General features: G+C 38.9%; 1 pseudogene; it reads left to right on the top strand.

Annotated features, from left to right (window-relative positions):
* The first annotated feature begins 1,778 nt into the window (after positions 1–1,778).
* Positions 1,779–23,345, top strand: LOC138847793 (vomeronasal type-2 receptor 116-like; annotated as a pseudogene).
* The last annotated feature ends 783 nt before the right edge of the window (positions 23,346–24,128 follow it).

Below are 24,128 nucleotides of genomic sequence, written 5' to 3'. Positions count from 1 at the left end.
AGACCTGGGTTAAGGTCCATCTCATTTGCAGTCAGTCTGTCTCACAATCTAGACTCCCATTAGATACAGTCCTCATGTGGCATAGACAAGTCACAGCATGTCTCTAGTATCCCCCATCTTCCTTTTGCATTCTCTCTTTAGAGTCCCCACTGTCAAATACCTCAGAGTTTTACTGGAGAGAATTATATTCCTACACCTTGCTTCTTTGTGACTTAACCCATGTAGTCACCAATGTAGGTGGTAGCACTCTAGCATACAAACACCTCTGCTAAGGCTTTCACCATGAAAGCTCATTGACAAAATCAAGGCTAATAGATTAGACTCAAGGAGAGGCATAGAACTATTATTGTTCCTTATGTATAAGAATAAAGCTGCAGTATATATTTGACAAGGCAGAGGCCCAGTCTAGCACACACGCCAGGAAGGGAATTGATCACTCCATGTGTGTGTGTTTGACAAATATATATCCTAGGCTACAGGTGTGGAAGGCTGAGTGAGAATGGGTGACACATGCTAATCCCACCCTCACCTTTCTCCCTTCCCTGTGGGCTTCAGTGCACATCTAGATGACACAGTCAGTGGGAGTTTTGAGATAGCTCAAACTCAGGAGACCTAGGACCTGAAGTACACTTCTATTTCTATGCCTGTTCCAGCCAGGAGGCAAACTATGTACTTTTATTTCTTTGGCCTGTGAGATAATCGAAAAATGCCTCATCATTTCTATACCACTACTGGGTTTGTTTAACAAATATGTTTTCATAAACTGTTCATGAAAAATAGTTAAATACTACTTAAAGTGACATAGGCTGAAATTTGATATCTTACCTTATTTAAAAATGTTATCTTAATTTAGAGTCTTAACAGGTTATTTTTAAAATGTAAATCCATAGGGAGATTACTGATGCCATAAACAGGAGTGTCAATTTGTAAAGTCAACAACAGGAGTCACTGTGCACTTACTCCTCATGTGGGATCTCTGTCCTTAGTGTGCTGTGCATTGAGACTTAATGCTATAACTAGTACTCAAACAGTATATTTCACTTTGTGTTTCTATGGGGGTGCAAACTGTTGAAATCTTTACTTAATGCATACTAAACTGACCTTCTGTAAAAAAAAAAAAGAAATTATCAATTCCCAACTTGACTCTCACTGGGATTAAACATGACAATAGGTCTGATCTGATTTCATCATCATTTAAAAAAATCATCTATTATTTTTCACTTTATGTTTCTGTGTGGGAGCAAACTGTTGAAATCCTTACTTAAGGTATACTAAGCTGATCTTCTGTATATTAAGATAATCGAAAATGAATCTTGGTGTGAATGGAAGGGGAGAGGGAGTGGGAAAGGGGAGGATTGTGGGTGGGAGGGACGGTATCTGGGAGAAGCCATTGTAATCCATAAGTCGTACTTTGGAAATTTATATTCATTAAAAAAAAGTTAAAAAAATGTAAATCCAGGAAACTGGAGATGGAAACATCACAAATATAGAAATGTGTGCTTGGTAAGAAAGGTTAAGAAGGAACGAGCTTTGTTATGAGAACAAGAGAATGTATCCATCAGTATGTAAGTACTTAGGGAGGTGTAGTAATAACTGCGGCTAACATGAGGAAGTTGGGAATGAATAACAGCCAATAATTTCCTAGGTGTCATTTATATGCTGTCTTCAACATCAAATCAGAATATTCCTAAAATAGCACAGTTGGGTATTCCAGAAGAACCTTGTGAATCAGAAATAACTGAATTTGGGATGATGTTATTGTACTTTTCTCACTACATATGGACCAGTGTATGAAGTGTCCAGATCATCAGATGCCACCACGGAGTGAGACCAGTGCTTCTACAAATAAAGTGACTTTTCTGTTTTTTGAAGACACCCTTGAGATGACCCTCATCTGCACAGCTCTGTGCTTCTCTGTCCTCACTGCTGTGGTTTTTGGGGTCTTTGTGAAGCACCGAGACACTCCCATAGTCAAGGTCAACAATCATTGTCTCAGCTACAACCTGCTCATCGCCCTCATCTTCTGCTTCCTCTTCTCCTTAGTGTTAATTGGTCATCCCAAAACAACAACCTGTGTCCTCCTGCAGACCACGTTTGGAGTAATGTTTACCATAGCTGTTTCCACCGTCGTGGCCATAAATATCACTGCGGTTCTAGCTTTCAAGGTCACTGCCCCAGGGAGAAGGATGAGACACTGGCTGATATCAGAGGTACCTAACTCCATTATTCCCATCTGCTCCCTGATCTAACTGGCTCTCTGTGCCATCTGGCTTGGGACTTCTCCTCCCTTTATTGACACAGATGCATGCTTAGAGCATGGCCACATCATTCTGGTGTGCAAGAAGGGCTCAGTGAGTGCTTTCTTTTTTTTAACTTTTATTTAATGAATATAAATTTCCAAAGTACAGCTTATGGATTATAATGAATTCCCCCCCATAATGTCCCTCCCACCCTCAACCCTCCTCTCTCCCACTCCCTCTCCCCTTCCATTAACATCAAGATTCATTTTCGATTCTCTTTATCTATAGAAGATCAGTTTAGCATACATTAAGTAAAGATTTCAACAGTTTGCTCCCACACAGAAACATAAAGTGAAAAATAATAGATGATTTTTTTAAATGATGATGAAATCAGATCAGACCTATTGTCATGTTTAATCCCAGTGAGAGTCAAGTTAGGAATTGATAATTCCTTTTTTTTTTTTTACAGAAGATCAGTTTAGTATACATTAAGTAGAGATTTCAACAGTTTGCACCCCCATAGAAACACAAAGTGAAATATACTGTTTGAGTACTAGTTATAGCATTAAGTCTCAATGTACAGCACACTGACAGAGATCCTACATGAGGAGTAAGTGCACAGTGACTCCTGTTGTTGACTTTACAAATTGACACTCTTGTTTATGGCCTCAGTAATCCCCCCTTGCTCCAGTCATGAGTTTCCAAGTCTATGGAAGCCACTTGAGTTCTCCGACTCTTATCTTGTTTAGACAAGGTCATAGTCAAAGTGGAGGTTCTTTCCTCCCTTCAGAGAAAGGTACCTCCTTCTTTGAAGACCAGTGCTTTCTACTGTGTCCTGGGCTTCCTGGGTTCCTTAGCCCTGGTGAGCTTCACTGTGGCTTTCCTAGCCAGGAATCTGCCTGACAAGTTCAGTGAAGCCAAGTTCCTGATGTTCAGCATGCTGGTGTTCTGCAGTATCTGGGTGACCTTCCTGCCTGTCTACCACAGCACCAAGGGGAAGGTCATGGTGGCCGTGGAGGTCTTCTCCATCTTGGCCTCTGGTGCAGGGCTCCTGGGCTGCATCTTTGCCCCTAAGTGCTACATTATTCTCCTAAGACCTGAGAAGAATGTTTTGAAAGGATAAGGGATAGGATAGTTTCCAAGGAAACAGATGTTCTCATTTGTAGGTCTTAAGGCAATCACAGTTTTCAATGGTTAGAAACTAAGATTGAAAAACTGATTTTGCACAACCACCAATCTGTTTATGTTTCTATGGTTTTCATTGTCCTGGGTGTTTTGTATAAATTAAATATTGGACTCTGTGGATTTAGATGACCTTTCATTTTTGCATGGTGTTTTCAAGGGGCATCCACATTATTGCAAGTATCTGCATTTTTCATAACAAACTGATAAATCCTTGCTGTAATTTTTTGAGTTTTGTGTCTCCAATTAACTATAGACTGATTTGTGTGCTATTTCCAACTTTGGCTGTTTGGATACAAACACTGATATGGAAGAGATTTTTGCATATTTTCTAATTTTTGAGTGTACTCTCAGGTGTGGAATGTTTTGGTTATAAATTAATTTTGTGTTGAAGTTGCTAAGGAGATGACAACTGCCTTCCATACCATATGTGCTGTTACTTTCTATCACATTTGAAGATTTCAAATTCCCTACATTATCTACATCACTTGAAAAATTTCTCAATTTATTGTACCCATGTAGTGGATGTAAGGTGGAGGCTCCTTCTGGTGTAGAATGGTTTCTCCATACTTATTGCTGATTAGGATCCTTTGTAATGCCCTCTGGTCATATATTTAACTGTGCAGAAATGTCCATCATATTCTATTCCCATTGGTCATGAATTACTTGTATTTTGTTGTAACTTCTGCCTTTAAATTTTTTTTATTGTTGGTAAGTTACTCAATGTGTTTATATTACAAATTTTAGTTCAGGTATAAAAGTTTCATGAATTTCATATATACAGATTAGGAATGTAGTGATACTTCCCACCTAATCCTCCCTCCTGTCAACATTGTTATGCTTCTTCCCCTCCCTCTCCTATTCCCATTCTTTATTTTTACAAAGAACCCTTTTCTACTTTACTTTGTACCCATGAGATTAACCCTACCATATGTAAAGTGTTCTACACTGGTAGGAAGAAACCAACAGTATTCCTCAAAAATAGAGACAAAGGCTATAAACAAACATGGAATCTCCAATTGTCAATTTCACTCCAATACATTACTTTTTAGGCACTTGTTATGACAGATAGGAGAACACATACAGTACATGTCTTTTCTGATACTGGCTTATTTCTCTAAGTATCATGGTTTCCAGCTGTATCAATGTTATTGCAAAAGACAGTATTCCTTTTTTCTTTTTACTGCTGATCAATATTCTTAGAGTATAAACCATGGTTTCTTTATCCAGTCATCAGTTGATGGGTATCTGGGTTGATTCCATACTTAGCTATTTTGAATTGATCTTCAATGAACATGGGGGTACAGATGACCCCTTTTCATGCTGATTTCCTTTTGTTCGGGTAAATTCCTAGGAGTCAGCTGACTGGGTCATATGGAAGATATGTTTTCTTTCACAGACATTTCCATACTGTATTCCAAGTGCTGCATCATTTGACATTCCCACCAACTGTGGATTAGGGTACCTTTCTCCCTAGTGCTCTCCAGCAGAGGTTATAAAGTGTGTGCACTCAAGGTGGAAACTTAACATACTGCACCACTGCCCAGCTCCAGTTTCCATTATTCTCAAAGGTAAGTGGTGAAGCACTAGATCATGCAGATTCCAACTACCTTTTGAGAGCCTTTTCCCTAACTGAGGCATCTTTAATTAAATGTCCCCATCATCTCCAGCAGAGTCATCAGTTCCTCATACAATTACTTCTTTCTCCCCAAACCCTCCAACAGTGTCTTCAGCAGCTATAGCCTGAGAAGCACTTGGGTGGGAGGTATCATAACTTTATGTGGCTGTCTCAGAACATAGCAACACTTCCTGAGTCATACTCAGTTGCGTATGAATAGCCATTAGCATGTGTGTCTTCAAATATCCAAGTCAATTGGTATCTGAGTCCTTGAGTTTCAAAACAATTTTGTTGTGTATGTATGTGTGTTTGTAAAGGCAAGATTACTGGAACTGAAATTCTATATTTTTGCATGCAAAAACAAAGTCCTGAGTTAATGTGCCAATAATATATCTGATTATAATTTCTATCATTCAAAGTTAGATCATATGTTTATACATTATCTGAATAGTATATTCTATGCTGACTTACTTTTCATGAGTTGTCTGTTTTATGATAGGCTTATTTCATTAAAAAGGAAACACATTGGCATTCATTTTTAAATTCAATGTGAAATTGGCCAGTTATCCTTTTTTATTTAATAGTAGCCTTAAGGCAAGTGAATCTAAGTATTTATAAAGAGAAAAGGAAACCTACTACAATCCCATTGCTCCTATCTAAATAGTCTTTTTTTTTGCATTTTTTTTAAACTTTTATTTAATGAATATAGATTTCCAAAGTATAGCTTATGAATTACATTGGCTCCCCCCACCATGACTTCCCTCCCACCCGCAACCCTCCCCTTTCCTGCTCTCTCTCCCCTTCCATTCATATCAAGATTCATTTTCAATTTTCTATATATAAAGATCAGTTTAGTATACATTAAGTAAAGCTTTCAACAGTTTGCACCCACATAGAAATGCAAAGTGAAATATACTGCTTGAGTACTCGTTATAGCATTAAATCTCAATGTAGAGCACATTAAGGACAGAGACCCTACATGAGGAGTTTGCACCCCCATAGAAACACAAAGTGAAATATATTGTTTGAGTACTCGTTATAGCATTAAATCTCAATGCACAGCACATTAAGGACAGAGATCCTACATGAGGAGTAAGTGCACAGTGACTCTTGTTGTTGACTTTACCAATTGACACTCCTGTTTATGGCATCAGTAATCTCCCTATGCTCCAGTCATGAGTTTCCAAGGCTATGAAAGCCTTTCGAGTTCACCGACTCTTATCTTATCTAAATAGTCTTTCAGACTTCCTGTACACACACGTGTTTATTTCTGCATGGCCATCTGATGTTCCCATGGAGATCCTTTCCATTATATTTGGATGTTTCAGTTGACCCAGTCTTGATTTGGAGCTGTCTGCTGCTCTTATGCCCATGTCTCCCTTCCTTTCAGTCAGGGTCAATACCGCCCTCAGGCACTAGAGGGTGCCTGAGGCAGAGCATGGATTTGACCTTGCCTGCAAGACTGCAGTAAATGCACCTGAAGGGTTACGGGATGGATTTAAGGGCTCCTTCTTGTGGAACCTCTCAGGTCAGCTCTTCAAGAGCGACACCTGAAGTTTGCAAAGATCCACACATCTGCCATAATGAATGCCCCCAAATTGATCTTCAGCCAAAGTCTGGTGCCTCAGCACTGTGCACACTGTTTTCTCATCAGAAGCCAGAGGCAGGAATCCTGTGGTGAGTGGGAGACTCTGCCCAATTCTACTTCCTTGTGTTTTTATATATCCCTTCTTCATTTAACACAAATCAAGGTCTTTCAAAGAGTATGATTTGGATTATTTCCCTAAATTTTCTAGATGAGAAAACCCCAGGAAGAAAGATATGGATTGCAAACAGTTGAATGCTTTTGCAGACAAAACAACAGACAAAGGCTAAGAGCCATCCTAAAAGGAAAAGATTTATGTGTATTTCACTATGCATCTGGGGCAACTTAATGTGGAAATCCCAGATAAACTCTGAGACATGAGATGGAAATGAAATCACTCAACATGGGATTATCCTGTGACCAGGAGAAACTCTCATGGTTCTTAAGTGGAGGAAAAGATTGTGATAAGGACACAGGCAACTCACAAGTGAAAAATCATGCAAGAAGCACCTTATAAAGCAACCTCATTAGACACGTGAAGGAAAAATAAACATTGTTGATGACAGCAGAATAAAAGAATATTAAATTTAAAATAACTGCTTTAGCCACTAAACCCCCAACTGTTAGATTTCCCAGTGTCAGAATCTCTTCTTACCACTGATGACCTGTTCGAAGAGATAAAGGATGGAATGATATATCGTATCCACTTGCAAACTCTCAGCAAAAGCCTGTTTGGCAGAGATCATATACAGATTTCCAGAGAAGAGGAGGAGGAGATGAAGAGGACAGAGCAATTAGAGGAAAACTGGAAGAATGACCAAGAAGAGAAAGACTAAATACAGATCAGAAAATATATTTTTGCTTAGAATGGAATTTTCCACTTATCTCACCCAGAAAGCAACATAGATAATAAAGAGATACTTGAAAAGTCAAGTTTACAATTTGTCATGTTGGAAACATATAAAATCCTATGCCCAACAATTGAAAGATACCTCTTCTGGTCAGAACATACGAGCATGTATAAGCCGTCAACATGAAACAGACTGTTCATCATGACTGAATACTCAGGACACTTGAAACACAAAGGGCACCTGTGTTCTAACCTTGGGGAAGTTTTGTGTCAGTGCCTGTAGAAATACACGATGTTTTTCTTGACCTGCAAGTCAATCTGCATGCAAGTCTTGAGTTAAGATTCAGAGAATAAGACCTATTTGCAGTTAGAACTGCTACCAATAGTCATTATTTATATGAACATACTTTTCAGATTTCCATAGAAAACTAGATGGCAGCCATTCAGCTTCACTAGGTGCAGTGCCTTTTGATCTACAGTACTTGAAGTCCCCCCAGTGATTCTGGCATCTTCTAAATGTTCTGCATTTAAGATTCTCCTTCATTCAGGCGTTGAATTTGAATTAGTTTCCTGATTTGGGGTGGGAGCTAATGCCCAGTTTTGAAAAGGAGGAGGCTTAACAGTTATAAATGCCAAGCCTTGTACTCCACCATTCTCCACACTTAGATATCCTGCCTCTGCTAGCCACATAGCCCTCAGGTGAGTTATTCTTTCCCAAGACCTTGCACAATGCCATGTTCATGATGATGCTGTTAGAGGAGTCATTTAATGATGTGCTAATATAAATAACCATTTTTGTTCCATGATGGAACATGTGCAAAATTCAGCAAGATTGATTTGTATTTAGTTCATTTTGCTTTCCTTTGAAAATCAGTTTCTCTTCCTTGTGGTACATGTAATTTAGACAGAACATTCCAGAGCCTGTTCTGGCATTTGCTACAAATACAAAATCCAAGGACTTGGGAGAGCCATCTGTTGACATAAATGAGAGTAACTAGTGTTCATCCCAATTGACTCGTTGTGTTAGTCATCTCGTTTCCATTTAACAACATACCATGACTTTGTGACTTAACAAAAGGAATTTATTTTTCAGAATTGCTGAGGCTGGTAAGACCAGGATCAATATACATGAGGTTGGTGTTGGTGTTTGTCTAAGACATGTTTCCTGCCTCCAGTAAAGAGAGTTTTCCTTTCCTCTTCTCACAGTCTTCACCTGTTAGAGAGATGTAACAAACTCTCTCTGCAGTCTCATATTGAAAATTGCAAGAAAGAACTAGGTAAGCCATAAAAAATTGCTATTTCCACCCAAAGACCTCATCAACTATGATCATGCTACAGAGCAGTCTTTCAACCTCCACATATTTGCACAAAACATTCATTCTCTAGTAGTTCTAGGTTTGGAGTTTATAATAATCATGGTTGGAGACATTTACCAAAGATCCCTAAGGATCCATGTGCCCTTCGTGGCCAGGGAAAGCAGTGGAAGATGGCCCAAGTTTTTGGTCCTTTGCAGCTATTTGGGAGACCTGAAGAAGCCCCTGCCTCCTGTCTTTGGATCAGCTCAGCTCCAGCTGTTGTGATCATTTGGAGAGTGAACCATGGGATGGAAGATACTCTCTCTCTCTCTCTCTCTCTCTCTCTCTCTCTTTCTGACTGTATCACTCACATTCACTCTCTCAATCTTCCATTCAAACAAAATCTTCAAAAACAAAAATTATTGTAGCCAATCGAGCAGATGTGAGGTGATATCTCAGTGTGATTTTGAATAGTATTACAAGTTTACTAATGTTTAGCACCCTTGGTAAGGTCTTTGGCTCTTCTATTTGTGCAGCAATGTATGTTCAATTCCTCTATGCAGTTTCGATGATATTTGTACTGTCCCTTCTGTTTTTTTAATTTGTATGTTGGAAACATGTATCTGGAAGGATATGTAGCCATATTCTCCAATTTTCTCTCAGGTGGTTGACTCTTGAAATCTCTCCCTCCAATTACATAACCAGTGGCTCAGGCACTGCAGTCTGATCTCCCCTCCCTCTCCAACACTGTTGCTTTCTCTGGCTCTTGGCTGCTGGGATTTTCTGTGGTGTCCTTGAACATATTGCATGTCTGCAACTTCCACACTGATCCACAGCATTCTTCTTCCTTCCATAGAATTCCCACTATGGTTTTCTCTCTAACTCTCCCATGAGAATGTGTTTCTTCCACTTTTACTTTTATATCTCCTCCTAGATTATAACAGTATGTCCTTCTCATTCAGCCATCTTGGTCTCTCTTCAGTAATCAGCAGTATTATTCCTAGGTTAGATGGATGATGGTAGAAACAGATTCCTGATGGATTACCAGAAATGGCAACCCTAGCAAAGTGTCATGTTCTGTTGTATTCAGAGGAGCTGCATCAGATTAAGCATGGCTAGAAGATGGATGATGTGGGGATTTTTGTCTGGGACATAATTCAAAATGGTTAAAAATGCCATATTGTAGACTTTGCATACCAGCATAGCTAATTTGGAGTTACTGAGAATTGATCCAGTGAGTGCTGACATGCCAGCTCACCTCTGCATTGTGGATTTTGTCAGTTTCCCTTACTGCTTGCTATGACATTAATGCTACAATGTACTTATAGCAATTTCTACTTTTGATTTGAAGTGTATTGAGCCTGAGAAGATAGTCCAGGATATTCCATTGGAGACAGTGTTCTCGATGTGGAATGAGTGAAAGTTCATGTGTGTGTGTGTTCCCTGTACACACAGAGAACTCTGTACCTACCCACTCAAATGTCCACATATTTTTGTTTTTGGAAATTGCTTTGTAGTAACCTACATGATATTGGACTTCAATATAAATTATTAGAAGTCTCAAATAGAAAAAAATATTATCAACTTTTATGATGTTGCTAAAGTTCAATTTGACATAAATGTATGATCTCAGATTCCATATAAGTTTATGCAATTAGAATATATATTTCCCTGAAATAAGTCTGGAGTTCTAAAATTGAAGCATTCATCACAATCTATAAAATGTCAAATGCAGCATTAAGGATATAGAAGATGAAAATGTTAAATATGAAGGAAACATTTAAGCAAAAATATTGAATATATCTGGATGCCAATTTTTTAAAATTCATCCATAACTGTTTCATAACACACATTTTCCATGGATTTCCTGAAGCCTCCTCATTGCATGGAGTTCATCCTCTCCATTCCCAATCTCTTTTCAGTGAATCAAGTGCATTCAGATTGACTCTATTTTTATTTCCTACACATTAGAGAGAACAGTGGATGCTTGTTCTCTGATTTAGATTTATTTCTCTTGTATCACTGAATAGAAAACAAGCTTCATCAATGTATCAGTAATAAGTTTAACTCGTCAAGAAATTATATTTTCATTTTTAGGCAAGTCACTGAATTCTGTTCGGTATTTTGTTCCTATACTGCATCTCACTTTGCATGTACCCCTAATCAAAATCTCCCTAATGGCATCAGAGCAGTGGCTAAGCAATGAAAAATGTGTTTGCCTTAAAATATTAGGCACCACATTTACAGTAATTTGAGTTTAGAAAACTTTTGAGTAGAAAAATAGAGTTCTCATATATGCCCTCTCTACCCCCCTTATTAGATTTACTCCATTGGCAATACCTCACACAGGTATACAAGCACAAATGATTAGTCAGTGTTGATCCTCATTATTGCCTATAGGACATGGTATCCATTTTGTTCACTCTTGTGTTGTGCAGTCTGTGGTTTGGCAAAGGATTAATAGTACCTAGCTGCACTGATGGTGTCCTACATAAGCATCCTGAAAGTCACTTGCATTCAAGAAGTGTAGCTGACTGCAGGCATCATCCTGCCCTTGGTGCTTGTGGTGGTGGGAATAAAGAGGTGACTTCCAGCTGGTATTCTCTGCCTAGAGTTAAAAGCTATAAATAAGTACTCAAATAATCCCAGGTTCTCATGAGAGTATCAAGCAAGGTTGTAGGTGCAAAAACAGATCATCATGGGATTACCTTGGTTAACAGCAACATGGAAGTTTTTTATGTTTTACAACTAAAGATGAAGTGATTAGAAATGCAGAATGGACATATCTGAATTCAGGCTGATTACTGGTTGCACAGTGATTGAAAACCACATGTCCTAGTGGGTATCTCTGTAAACAGGATTGGTTTGGGGTCTATGTGCTATCAAAGTGATTTGTGGCTTCCCAGAACACTGCTTGAGGGAGGCTGCCCTGTTGCACTTTGAGTCATTGTAGTGTGTGACACTGGAGATTTCTGGTCTGAAAGCTTACTGAAAGCCTCACCTGATGCCTCCCTTCATGCCCTCTGATGCAATCCCGGTACATAATTGCCAAAAGTTCATGGAGTGGTTTATTGACAAAGCCCTTGGACCAAATATAACTAAGAGGTGTTATGCCCTTGAGTCTTGTATCCATGGACTTGGAGGAAATCCTGGCACCTGGGTGAAGAGGATGATTCACAAACATGTTTTTCTTCTTGTGTTTTCCACCAGGACAGAAGACCTGAACTGCAGAGCCTCAGGGCAGAAAAGTATCAGATTCCCCCATGGATGAGTGGACAGCTGGTGGAAAGAGGTCAGATGGAGCAGTATTAAAGTGGCTTGTTTCAAGCAATCACACATACACACACACACACACACACACACACACACACACTGTGTATCCACCTGCATGACCCTGCATGTTCCACTGCTCTTGTATCATAGGGTTTTTCACAGATGTTTCCTTTGATTTTTCTGTTGCTCTTTCTGCAGCTGTTTCCCCTTGAGACTTGTCAGGATAGTACCGACTGCTATTCCAAGATGGAACAGAGATTTTACAAGGATGGAGATATTGAGATTGCTGCTTTTTTGCACATTTACACATATGAGGTTCCCATAATCATGAAGAGCTTCAGCAAATATCGCAAATTCAGATGGTAAGTTCTCCTTGCCATAATCATTTTCCATTTATTTACTTATTAGCTACTTGTTATTGGGTCTGCAAATGGATAGGCAAATATGTTCTGTATCCCTGCCCTGTCCATCTTCTGTCCCTCCTAAAAACTGCTGGTAATTGATTTGGGGCATGAAGCAGACATTTCTTTCTGCATGGCACCATGGATGGTTCAGGAAATGTTATCTCATCAGAGAGGGAACCAGAATCTGGTCGGTATCCTCCTATCCTTCCCTGTCTGTTTTCATCAGCTCAGGGGCCTATTGTGCCTCAGTAGCAGATTCTTACAGATTCCATGCACTGAAATGAATGAACTGAGTTACATGAGCTCTTCCACATGTGCTCACACTCTTTTCTGCTACGTACTAGATTTGGGGCCATGAGAACACTTCATTTCTTCTACAGTTGTAAAGGAGAAAAGATTCAAAAAGTTTTTTTCTATATAAAAGTAATCTCAGGGCAACAGCTTTGCACAAAAATAATAATTATATTTTACTGATGAATATACCCATAAGAATTTCAATGGTTGTAATCTAATACATTTACAGTGTTTCTCTGATTCTGCCTCTTCTGGGCAAAATAGATTTCTTAAGGGGGATTATTCTGTTTCTGCCCCTCTTAAAGATACTTTGTTTGTAGCTAAATATAAATGTTTCATATACATGTATAGCATATATAAATTTCATGCCTACAGAATATAGTATCTTGTAGGAGAGTGGAATTGTTTGCTTCAAACCTGTTTATGAATGTGCCAATTTTCTAATTGGTTTCTACTGTAAGGCTACAGGAAGTAGGTTGCAGCTGCATAGAACTTTGATAGAAGGTAGGTATTAGGACATAGATCATTTCAGTATCATTAAAGCCAATGGATTTGAGAAGTATAGTTGGTGCCACCAAGGTGATGCAACTGATGAAGTATTTTAGGCATTTATCCAAAGATCTCTGCAGAAAATATCTAATGGATACTAGCTTGGTAGAACAATATTACTCACTTCACATTGATTTTTATAAATTCACCTAATTTGATATGTGCACATGGCATCCAATTCATGAAATATTTATTCATTAGTAGTAGTATTCTCCATGGTTATGTATGCAGCACATCATTTAAGTGTACCCTTAATGACGGAGACCAGGAGATAGTGAATTTCCAGTAGTAGGAAAAGAGGCTATGAATAGAGCTCAAGATCCTCCAAGATGTATGCCATGCAAACTGGAGATCATAATCAAATCTTAATAAACCCAGGGAAAATATCTGTGTTGATGATTCTTGGAAAAATAAGAAATACTGAACTGTCAATAGATTTAGGTGCTATACCTTCCAATGTTAGATTCACCAACTTTAGAATATACAACAGTTACTGATAAACTGTTTTTAGAGATAAAGAACACAGCATAAAAGAGATAAACTCTTACAAATTCCAGTGTGTCCAAGAGCCGTCTAGGCATTTTGGTACAAGGCAGCAGCTGGAGAAAGAAATGAGAGGATGTGGAACAATGGAAGTGTCATAGTAATGAGCAGAGAAACAGATATATGAAATACAAAACTGAATTTTATTTGATTCATAGTAATGATTTTCAAATTTCCTCATTCTACAAAGTATGAATGACGTATTTGGATAACAAATATGTATAGAAACTATATATACATAAAACACTATATATATATATAGCTACTGTATGCATGGTTATAGTATACCTATACATAAATATATAGAGAGAATATGTATATAATATGCATACATATATACATACTATGTTACAGCAAGAACCAAGAACTGAAAAACTGCCACTTCCTCTGGAGCACACAGTGACCCTTAACAAGCAGTGTGCATGACCTAGTCTATTCATGAGGAATTAACACACAGGACATCAGAAATAAATACAAGGGGCTCCTCATTTGCATTCTTAGTGAAATGTCAGATCCTAGAAAGTAGAAATGCATCATTTTCTTTGCATGGAAGGCTATTTATATTCAATATTGTAGGAAAAGTTGAGTGAAGAAGGCCTGTTTGGAGTAAATACTGATATCACTCATAATGAAAAGTAGAAATTCATCGTTTCCTTCACATGGAAGGCTATTTATATTCAATATTGTAAGAAAACTTGAGTGAAGAAGGCCTGTTTGGAGTAAATACTGATACCACTCATAGTGATTTACTTTAACATATGTTTAGTGTTCTAAATGCATGACTGGCTTAATTGAAAACCATCAGGTGCCTCATAGCCCAGTGATTCATGTTCACCCAGGGAGTGTTTCCAGCTTCTCTAAAGTGCTCCTCCCTTTTCACTATTTCCCTTCTTTCAAGCTCTGAATTCAATTTTATTTTCTTGGCTTGTGATGCTGGTTGATGGGTAAGTTTAATGGGGAAGAGATTTTTCAGGATCAATTACAGTCTCCCATCTACCATTATCAGTGCTCTGACATCATCCTTCTTTTCAATCACATAGCCTTCAAGTGAGTTACTCTCTTCCCATTACAACTTGCAGCCTTATGATTGTATGACTGCTATTTCAAGAAGCACTTAATGATGTGGTAAGATGAAGAATCATTGTAGTTTGTGGATGTAGGAAACATTTAGAAGCAGTATTAAAGATGATGTGACTTTCCTTGTCATGCTTACTTTGAGAACTGGAGTGTACTTCTAGGTGTGCATGAAATTTAGAGAGGGCATTCCAGAACCTGTTGTAGTATTTACTTTATGTATCAAATGCAAACACTTAGAAGAGGTAGCTGTTGCCAACAATGATTAAAATTGGTGAGGTATGCATCCAAAAATAAGATCATGTTCTTTGGCTGCATGGACAACCATCTGATAACATGTCCAAGACATTATGATGTAAAAGCAGATCTTATTTTTCAGAATCATTTAGGCTTGGAAACCAGTAAAAGTTGGTAGCAGCTTTGGTTCTGGTGAGGACATGTGTCCTACAAATACAACAGTTCACACTCTGTACTCAGCAAATCTACATGTACGGATTAGAACATATGAATGTTTAGCCATGACCAATCCATCTGTCAGAGTAATCACAGAATTGATGATAATTTGGATTGGAGGCTTTTCCCTTAAAGATCCTTGTGCATTTCATGCAGGTTTCAGTCCAAAAACTACCAGTATGCTCTGGCCTTGGTTTTCGCTATTGAGGAGATCAACAAAAACCCCCATCTTTTACCCAACATGACCTTGGGATTTGGTCTCTATAATGTCATGCACAGTCATATGACTGTGATGGAGAACCCCTTCATCTGGCTTGCAGGACTGAAAAAGCACGTTCCTAATTACACATGTAGGAAACAGAGCAAGTCTGTTGCTGTAATTTCAGAAAGCAGCACTGCTGTCCAAATGGGTACCCTGCTGGAACTCTACAAAATTCCACAGGTGAGTGTGTAAATGAAATATCCTAAAAACTAACACTTCCAATATCTGCTTAACTTTTTCAGGAATAATATTTTACACTACAACAATAACCTTACACAGATTTCTTGCCTTTTCTCTTAGCTGACTCTTGGGCCTTTTGAACCTCTTCTGAGTGACAGTGGTCAGTTCCCTTCCCTCTATCAGATGGCACCCAAAGACACTTCTCTGGCCCATGGCATGGTCTCCTTGATGCTCCATTTTGGGTGGACCTGGGTGGGTTTGGCCATATCAGACCTCCCTAAAGGTATTAAGTTTTTACTGATTTGAAAGTAGAGTTGCAGAAGAATGGCATCTGTGTAGACTTTGTGGAATTGATCCCAGCCACTGCAGAGTCACAAATTTCATACCAAAATAGTGCTCAAATTCAGATCCTAAAATCATCAGCAAATGTGGTGATTCTTTTCTGTGTCACAGAGTCACTCATAGGCACCAGCTTTCATTCATGGAGGGAGTTAATGATGTGGAAAGTCTGGGTCACCACCTCACAATGGGATTTTGCCAGTTCTGAGAAACCTTTCCTGCTCCACTCATTCCATGGGACCCTCATTTTTTTCAGACCACCATAGTGAGATCTCTGGTTTCAAAAACTTTCTTTGGACAGCTAATCCTTCCAAGTACCCAGAAGACTCTATCCTCTCAAGATTCTGGTCACTGGCTTTTAATTGCTCAGTTACTGGGACATCCTGTAAAACTTTGCAGAACTGTCCACTGAATGCCTCCTTGGAATCATTGCCTCCACATCGTTTTGATATGACCATGAGTGATGGGAGTTACAACATATACAATGCTGTGTATGCTGTGGCCCACAGCGTACATGAGATGCTTCTACAAGAGGTAGAAATGCAGCAAGTGAACAATGGGACAAAGGTGGCATTTTCTCCCTGGCAGGTAACTTGGTTTCCATTGTTGATATGTACTCCTGAAGTGATCCCCTTAAGAGCTTCTGCAGGTGTTCAATCCAAGTAGCTTGGGAACCTTTCTCCAAAACACAAGATAAAAATGAGCCTCTGCCTGTAATTTGTCATTAGCAAAAGGGCTCCAAGGAAAAGTGGGAAGGTAATTTGGATAAGTATCAATGCTGTGACTTAAAAATATTCTCCAATTCTATCAATTTAATATTGACATGTGAAATACCTAGACTGTGTTATTCCATTTTCAACTTCAGAGGTACGGTAATTATTTTCAGGTCCAAATGTTGCTGAGGATGTTCATCTACAATGAACATAAGGGATCTCATATAATTTGCACAGTTCTTTATTCTAGTAACTCTATTACAGATAGTTGTGCTAGGTACACTGAGAAAATGAGTGTCGGTAGCTTGGACTGCACTGTTGGAAATGGTCTGAATCTCACAGCTAGATATTTTTGACTCCCCTTGTTTTTGTAGAAAAATGAGTGAAATCATACTTACCTTGATGTAGTTCTCATCAGTTTTATTTTTTTTTTACTTCAATTCATTGAGTGGCCTTAAACAGGTTCTATTGTTTATTTGTGATTATAGACAAAGAGAGACTTTCTCTAACCTGGGTTTGGTGAGTTATCACTTGGGCAGTCTTCATGAGAATATGATGCATTTTTTCAGTTGCTCCCATTTCTGAAGAATCTCCAGTTTACCAATCCAGCTGGTGACCTAGTGAATTTGAATCACAAGAGAAATTTGGAAGCTGAATACGACATTCTCAACTTTTGGAATTTTCCATATGGTTTTGGACGTAAGGTTAAAGTAGGACGGTTTTCCCCATATGTTTCACAGAGTGAACAGTTGTCTCTCTCTGAGAATTTGATAGAGTGGGCCACAGGAATTACAGAGGTAAGTTGGACTGATCATAAGGTTCATATGACACATTGTTACACCCCAACTGCTAAGGGAGTATGTGCAGGATGGCTTATTCAAAAGACACTTAGAGACATTAAACCACTCCACTTCCAATCCAAATACTTTCTTATGTTTTTAGTGTCTGAGGATGGACAGTACACACACATTTCCCACCACGTCTTTTGAATCTATTTAAGAAAATCAAATTGAATGTTGTCATTGTGTCAGAAACAGGTGTTTACAGTTTAAGTGAATAAGTTTGTAGGACTTGAAAACCCTCTACTTGGAACTTAAGTAATAGTCTGAACTATGACCAACACTCATCTGATTTTTCTCAGACTCCATGCTCGGTATGCAGTGTGAGTTGCAGCCCTGGATTCAGGAAAACCCCTCTTGAGGGAAAGCCTGCCTGTTGTTTTGATTGCATACCTTGTCCTGAGAATGAGATTTCCAATCAGACAGGTAAGTCAGTGCCTGCCTCTTGGAGAAGTTACCACCTGTTTCTTAAATTGTCAACTTATCCATGCAAAGAAAAAGAGGAGGAATATGACTGCTGAGAACAGTCTTCCCCCCTTCAGGTAGAAATTAATCCCTATAATCAATAATAATCCACAGAAGGGTAAAACTTTCCACAATACACTCTCTGTATTATTTTTGAAAGCATATAAAAGACTGAATGTCTCTGAAATGCTGACCATGTTGGAGTTCAGGATGATATGCATATGGTAAAAAATGAATAGAGATCAAGATTGGGTAATATTCACCCCATAAAACAGTGTGGCATTTCTATGATTTATTCCATGAATCAGAGCTATGCTATCACATGTATCATAAAGATTTTCCAGTTTTTGCTTGTGTTGTATGAGTAGTTATTTGTACCATATATTTAGTATCACTCTAATTTTTTGAAACTTATTATTGATATTGAAGGGTTCTGGCAACAGAGTATAGTCCATGGAAGTAGTGTGATGTATGTGCTCATTCAGTGTAGGAAAACTCATATCTGAGTTCTTTGTGCTTGTATAAGTAAAAATGCTGTCACCAAATTCAAGTGTAGCATGCTTGGAGTGAGAAAGTGCAACTCTAAACAAACTGTGTGTTATATGAAAAACTATCTTAGAAATCATACAGCATATCATCCTGAGGATAATACACATCGAATATCATAAATGGGGCTAAACTAGCCTTTGACAAAAGTCATTGCTGCTCAAAATATAAATCTTCAAGAACCTTCTTATGCTTACATGTGTACACACATTTATAAAATTCATATCAAAAGAACACAAGCTAACATATACAGTAATAAGTATGCATAGTGGACCTGGCACTGTGGCACAGTGGGTTTAAGCCCTGGCCTGAAGCACGAGCATCCCATATGGGTGCCTGTTCTAGTTCCAGCTGCTCCTCTTCTGATCAAGCTCTCTGCTGTGGCCTGGGATAGCAGTAGAAGATGGCCCATGTCTTTGGGTCAATGCACACACATGAGAGACTCTGAAGAATCTCCTGTCTTCAGGTCAGCACAGCTCTTGCTGCTGCAGCCATCTGGGGAGTGAACCAGCAGATGGAAGACCTCACTCTGTCTCTAACTCTCTCTGTAACTCTGTCTTTAAAAAATAAGTATGCATACCAAGGTAGGTCAATGACTGCAAATTCAGCACAAGCCCTTGAAGGTAAAATGTGGACATTATAAGGAAACTGAAGTAAGTAAACATTGGAAAAATTTAAAGTTTGTGATCATAAGCAAGAAAGATTTATGGATATCAGCACGATGGAACAGTGTGAACAATAAGATTACTGTGTGTTTGTGTGTGTGTATGTGTGTCTATACACAAAGAGAACTCTATATGTCTATTTAAATATAAAATACTAATATTAGAGCTTATTAATAATTTAATTCTGATACATTGAAAAATATAGAATAAATTCAGATATTTCCAGATAGAAATATTATGAAATATGTTGAGCAATATTTGAAAAATCCAAATATCCTCACAGTTATTAAAATAATTCCCAATACTTGAATTGTGATAAACAATTTTCAGATGAACTCCTTTCTCAACTCCTATAGAGAAAAGGAAAATATAAAATTCGGTTTCTTCTATGGGAACGTCTCAAGTTGATGGATAAAATGCTGCCAGATATTTCAGCAGAATGAAATTGTAAGACACTGTTTTTGAAATAAATTCATACATTTGAAATCTCAAACAATGTAAATCCAACAGTATTTTTTAAATAGGCTACATCTTGCCCAAAGAGTTTCATAAACTCTAATTCAGTTTATAGTACATAAAAAATGTAAAAATAATTAGCATAACTGAAGAAAAATAGGTAATAAAATCTAAGTGATCTATGAATTGTAAACAAAGAACAAAACCACTCAAACATGACAAAAAGTAGGATTAGCTTTCAATCCTAAAGTGAATTTTAGAATGCTAAAAAACATGGAACTTACAGCTGAAGATTGGATACAAAGTTGATGAAAGAATGCAACTTATACAGAAAATTACCCAGGAGGTTCGGCTCCATGCATATTGTCAAAAAAGAATGACATTCAACTTACTGAAAAGGAAGATATAAAAGTGGCATCATTTAAAGTGATATTGGGATGGTGTATTGAAATCAGTGAATCGGTAATTGAATTAAGTAGTGCTGGTATACCAAATTGGACAAAGCAGTTACTTTTCCTTACCAATTCTGGAAAACAAAGCTACAAAAGATGGCACATGTAATGTCTAAAAAGTATGAACTATCCAAAAGAAAGACTAACTAAATATTGAAAGAAACCTGCAAGTTGAGACATCAGTCTTCAATGGAACAATATATTGAACATAAGAGGATACAGACAGGGCTGGAGATAAAATTCATGTTTAAGGATAAAAAGACAGGAAAGTGGAAATATGCAAGTAAGTTTCAAACTGATCTACAGACTGACTTTGATTACAGGCAGCATCCTAGTGTGTTCTTTGATGAAAACGTTCAAGGGTGGCAAGTAATCCAGCTGGTATCAAGTGTACAGCTCTTTTGTGTTTCTCTAGAACCTGACCATTTGCCTTGTAATGCGGTTTGTCAATCAGTGCTTTCCCCTATCATGACATAATCCAGATTTTACCTTAAACAGATATGTTTTAGTGAGATTGCTAGGTGATTTCTGTGCAACCCAAATTCACAAAGTATATCTCCCAGTCCATGATATTAAGAATGGGAACCTAGGGCCGGTGCAGTGGTATAGTAGGTTAAGCCTCTGGCTGGGATGGTAGCATCCCTGTTGGTCAGCAGTTTCAGTCCCAGCTGCTTCACTTCTAATGCAGCTCTCTCCTGATGCTTGGGAAAGCAGCTGAAGATGGCCCAAGTTTCAGAGCTCACACCAATACAGGAAGCCCAGAAGACGCTCCCAGTTGCTGGCTTCAAAACATACAAGGTCCAGCTATTAATGTCTTTTGGGTGTAAGATCTCTCCCCTCCTCTTTTTACCTCTTTCTCTTTCTCCCTGTCTCTTTCTACCTGTCCCCCTCTCCTTCTTTCTCTCTCTCTCTCCATTCTGCTTCTCCTCCTCTTTCTGAAACTGACTTTCATGTAAATTATAAATAAATGAGTACTCATTAAAACAAAGACTGCAACCATTGGGTGGTTGAATAGGCCATGAGAGTACAGAGGAAATAACACCATTAAAAGAAGGGCTCATTTCAGGCATGGAAAGCCATGACTCTGCAGCAAAAAATAGACTACATGGAGGATCTCTTGAGACCTCTGTTGAAAGGAAAGGTCATCAAAAAGGGATGTACTCTTCTCTGAAGAGAGGAGAGAGCAACCACTTTGCATATGGCCCTGTCCAAATACTGATGGAGCCTCTGGTCACAAAAGGCTTTCATAGCCTTGGCAGGTCATGGCAAGAGCCTCGGGTGATCACTGACATCATGCATACATAAACATGTTAATTGTTAAAGTAACAACAGAGGTCACTGTTTACTTAGTCCCCATGTAGGACCTCTGTCCCTAATGAGTTGTACTATGAGAATCAACTGCAAAATTTGTCCCCAAACTGTGCCCTATATGTGGTCTGTGTGTGTGGATACAAACTGTTGAAATCTATGCTTAACATGGAGTTGGTCCTCTGTATTTAAAATCAAACTAAAAATGAACCATAATGAAGAAGGAGATGGTAGAGGAAGAGGAAGAAGGAGGTGTGATGGGAGTTGGGGTGGGAGGGTGGGTATAGGGAAAAGAACCCCTATATTCCTAAAGGTGAATGTATGAAAAATGCAATCATTAAATAAAAACTTAAAAACTGAGGGCTGCTGCTTGCTCTTGTCAAAATGAGCATGCATCAGAATGTGCCCTGTATGAGGGCAGAGTAGCCCTCACCACACATGCAAACCTCTGGCACCTTGATCATCAGTTCCCAATCCAAAGTAATAATGAAGAATGAATTTGTCTTGTTAAAATAACACAGGCTAAGGTATGTTTTTAAAGCACCATGAATAGGTTCAAAGAGTAGCCCTTAGGGCTTGGTTAGGAGAAAAAGAGAATGTACTCATCATTATGAAAGGTACTTAGAAAGACAAAGTGTTAACTCTGGCTAACATGAGGAAGATGGACATAAATAATTGCCAGTAATTTTATGTCATTTTTATATTCTGTTTTTCACATTAAATAAGGACTATTTGCCTAAACTAGCTATGTTGGGTATTCTAGAATGTACTTGTGAATCAGGAATAACTGAACTTGGGATGATGTTATTGTACATTTCTCACCAGATATGGACCAATGTGTGAACTGTCCAGATCTTCAGTATGCCAACACAGAGCGAGACCAGTGCTTCTACAAAAAAGTGACTTTTTTGTCTTTTGAAGAGCCCCTGGGGATGACCCTGGTCTGCACAGCTCTGTGCTTCTCTGTCCTCACCGCTGTGGTTCTTGGGGTCTTTGTGAAGCACTGAGACACTCCCATAGTCAAGGCCAACAATCGTTGTCTCAGCTACATCCTGCTCATTGCCCTCATCTTCTGCTTCCTCTGCTCCTTATTGTTCATTGGTCGTCCCAACACAACCACCTGTGTCCTCCAGCAGACCACATTTGGAGTGGTGTTCACCGTGGCTGTTTCCACCATCCTGGCCAAAACTATCACTGTGCTTCTGGCCTTCAAGTTCACTGCCCCAGGGGGAAGGATGAGACACTGACTGCTATCAGGGGTACCTAACTCCATTATTCCCATCTGCTCCCTGATCCAACTGGTTCTCTGTGCCATCTGGCTTGGGACTTCTCCTCCCTTTATTGACACAGATGCCTACTCTGAGCATGGCCACATCATCCTGGTGTGCAACAAGGGCTCAGTCATTGCCTTCTACTGTGTCCTGGGCTTCCTGGGTTCCTTGGCCTTGGCAAGCTTCACTGTGGCTTTCCTAGCCAGGAATCTGCCTGACAAGTTCAATGAAGCCAAGTTCCTGACATTCAGCATGCTGGTGTTCTGCAGTGTCTGGGTGACCTTCCTGCCTGTCTACCACAACACCAAGGGGAAGGTCATGGTGGCTGTGGAGGTCTTCTCCATCTTGTCCTCTGGTGCAGGTCTCCTAGGCTGCATCTTTGTCCCCAAGTGCTACATTATTCTCCTAAGACCTGAGAAGAATGCTTTGAAAGGATTAAGAGACAGAATAGTTTCCAAGGAAACAAATGTTCTCAGGTTTAGCTCTTAATGCTCTCACAGTTTTCAGTTGTTAGAGACTAAGATTTACAAAACCAATTTTGCATTGTGATGTTATAAAATAACTTGCAGAATGTAACCTTCTTATGAACAGTTTATGCTTCCCTTAAAATGTTTTTGTTCTGATGCACCAATTCACAGAAAAGAAAGGGAGAGTTTTAGCAACCTTCCATCTGGTGATAGATACTGAATATATCTGCTGTGGCCCAGTGCTGGTTCATCCAAAGCAAGATCATTTCAGTTGTCCATTGGAGTGTCAGCATATTAGGCCATCTTCTACTGCTTTTTCTGGATCATTAACAGGGAGCTGGATTCCAAGTGGAACAGCCAGGATTTGAACTGTCACCCACATGTGATGTCATAGTTACAAGTGGTGGTTATATCCACTACACCCTCATGCTGATCGCAATCCTCCTTTCTTCAAAAATAATACTGTGTATAAATTTCTTAGCCTGTGTTTCATGTTCACAAACACAAACTAATCTCAGATCAAGGCTCTCCTTGAAGCTTTTTATTTCGGTGTTTTCATTGTCACCTGGTGGACATTGCATTATTCATATTTTAATAAAATGAGTTACATGTTTGCTGTTTTTTAAGATTTATTCATTTATTTGAAAGAGTTTACATAGACAGAGGAGAGGCAGAAGGAGAGAGGTCTCCCATCTATTCAGTTCACTTCCCTGTTAGCCACATTGGACAGAGCTGCACTGATCTGAAGCCAGGAGCCAGGGGTTCCTGGTGCAGGGTCCTAGAGACTTGGGCCATTTTCTGCTGC

Source organism: Oryctolagus cuniculus (genome assembly GCF_964237555.1).
Source record: "Oryctolagus cuniculus chromosome 16 unlocalized genomic scaffold, mOryCun1.1 SUPER_16_unloc_1, whole genome shotgun sequence".
NCBI classification, from domain to species: Eukaryota; Metazoa; Chordata; class Mammalia; order Lagomorpha; family Leporidae; genus Oryctolagus; species Oryctolagus cuniculus.
The sequence above is the reverse complement of the archived record's forward strand: the minus strand, read 5'-3'. Positions and strand labels throughout refer to the sequence as shown.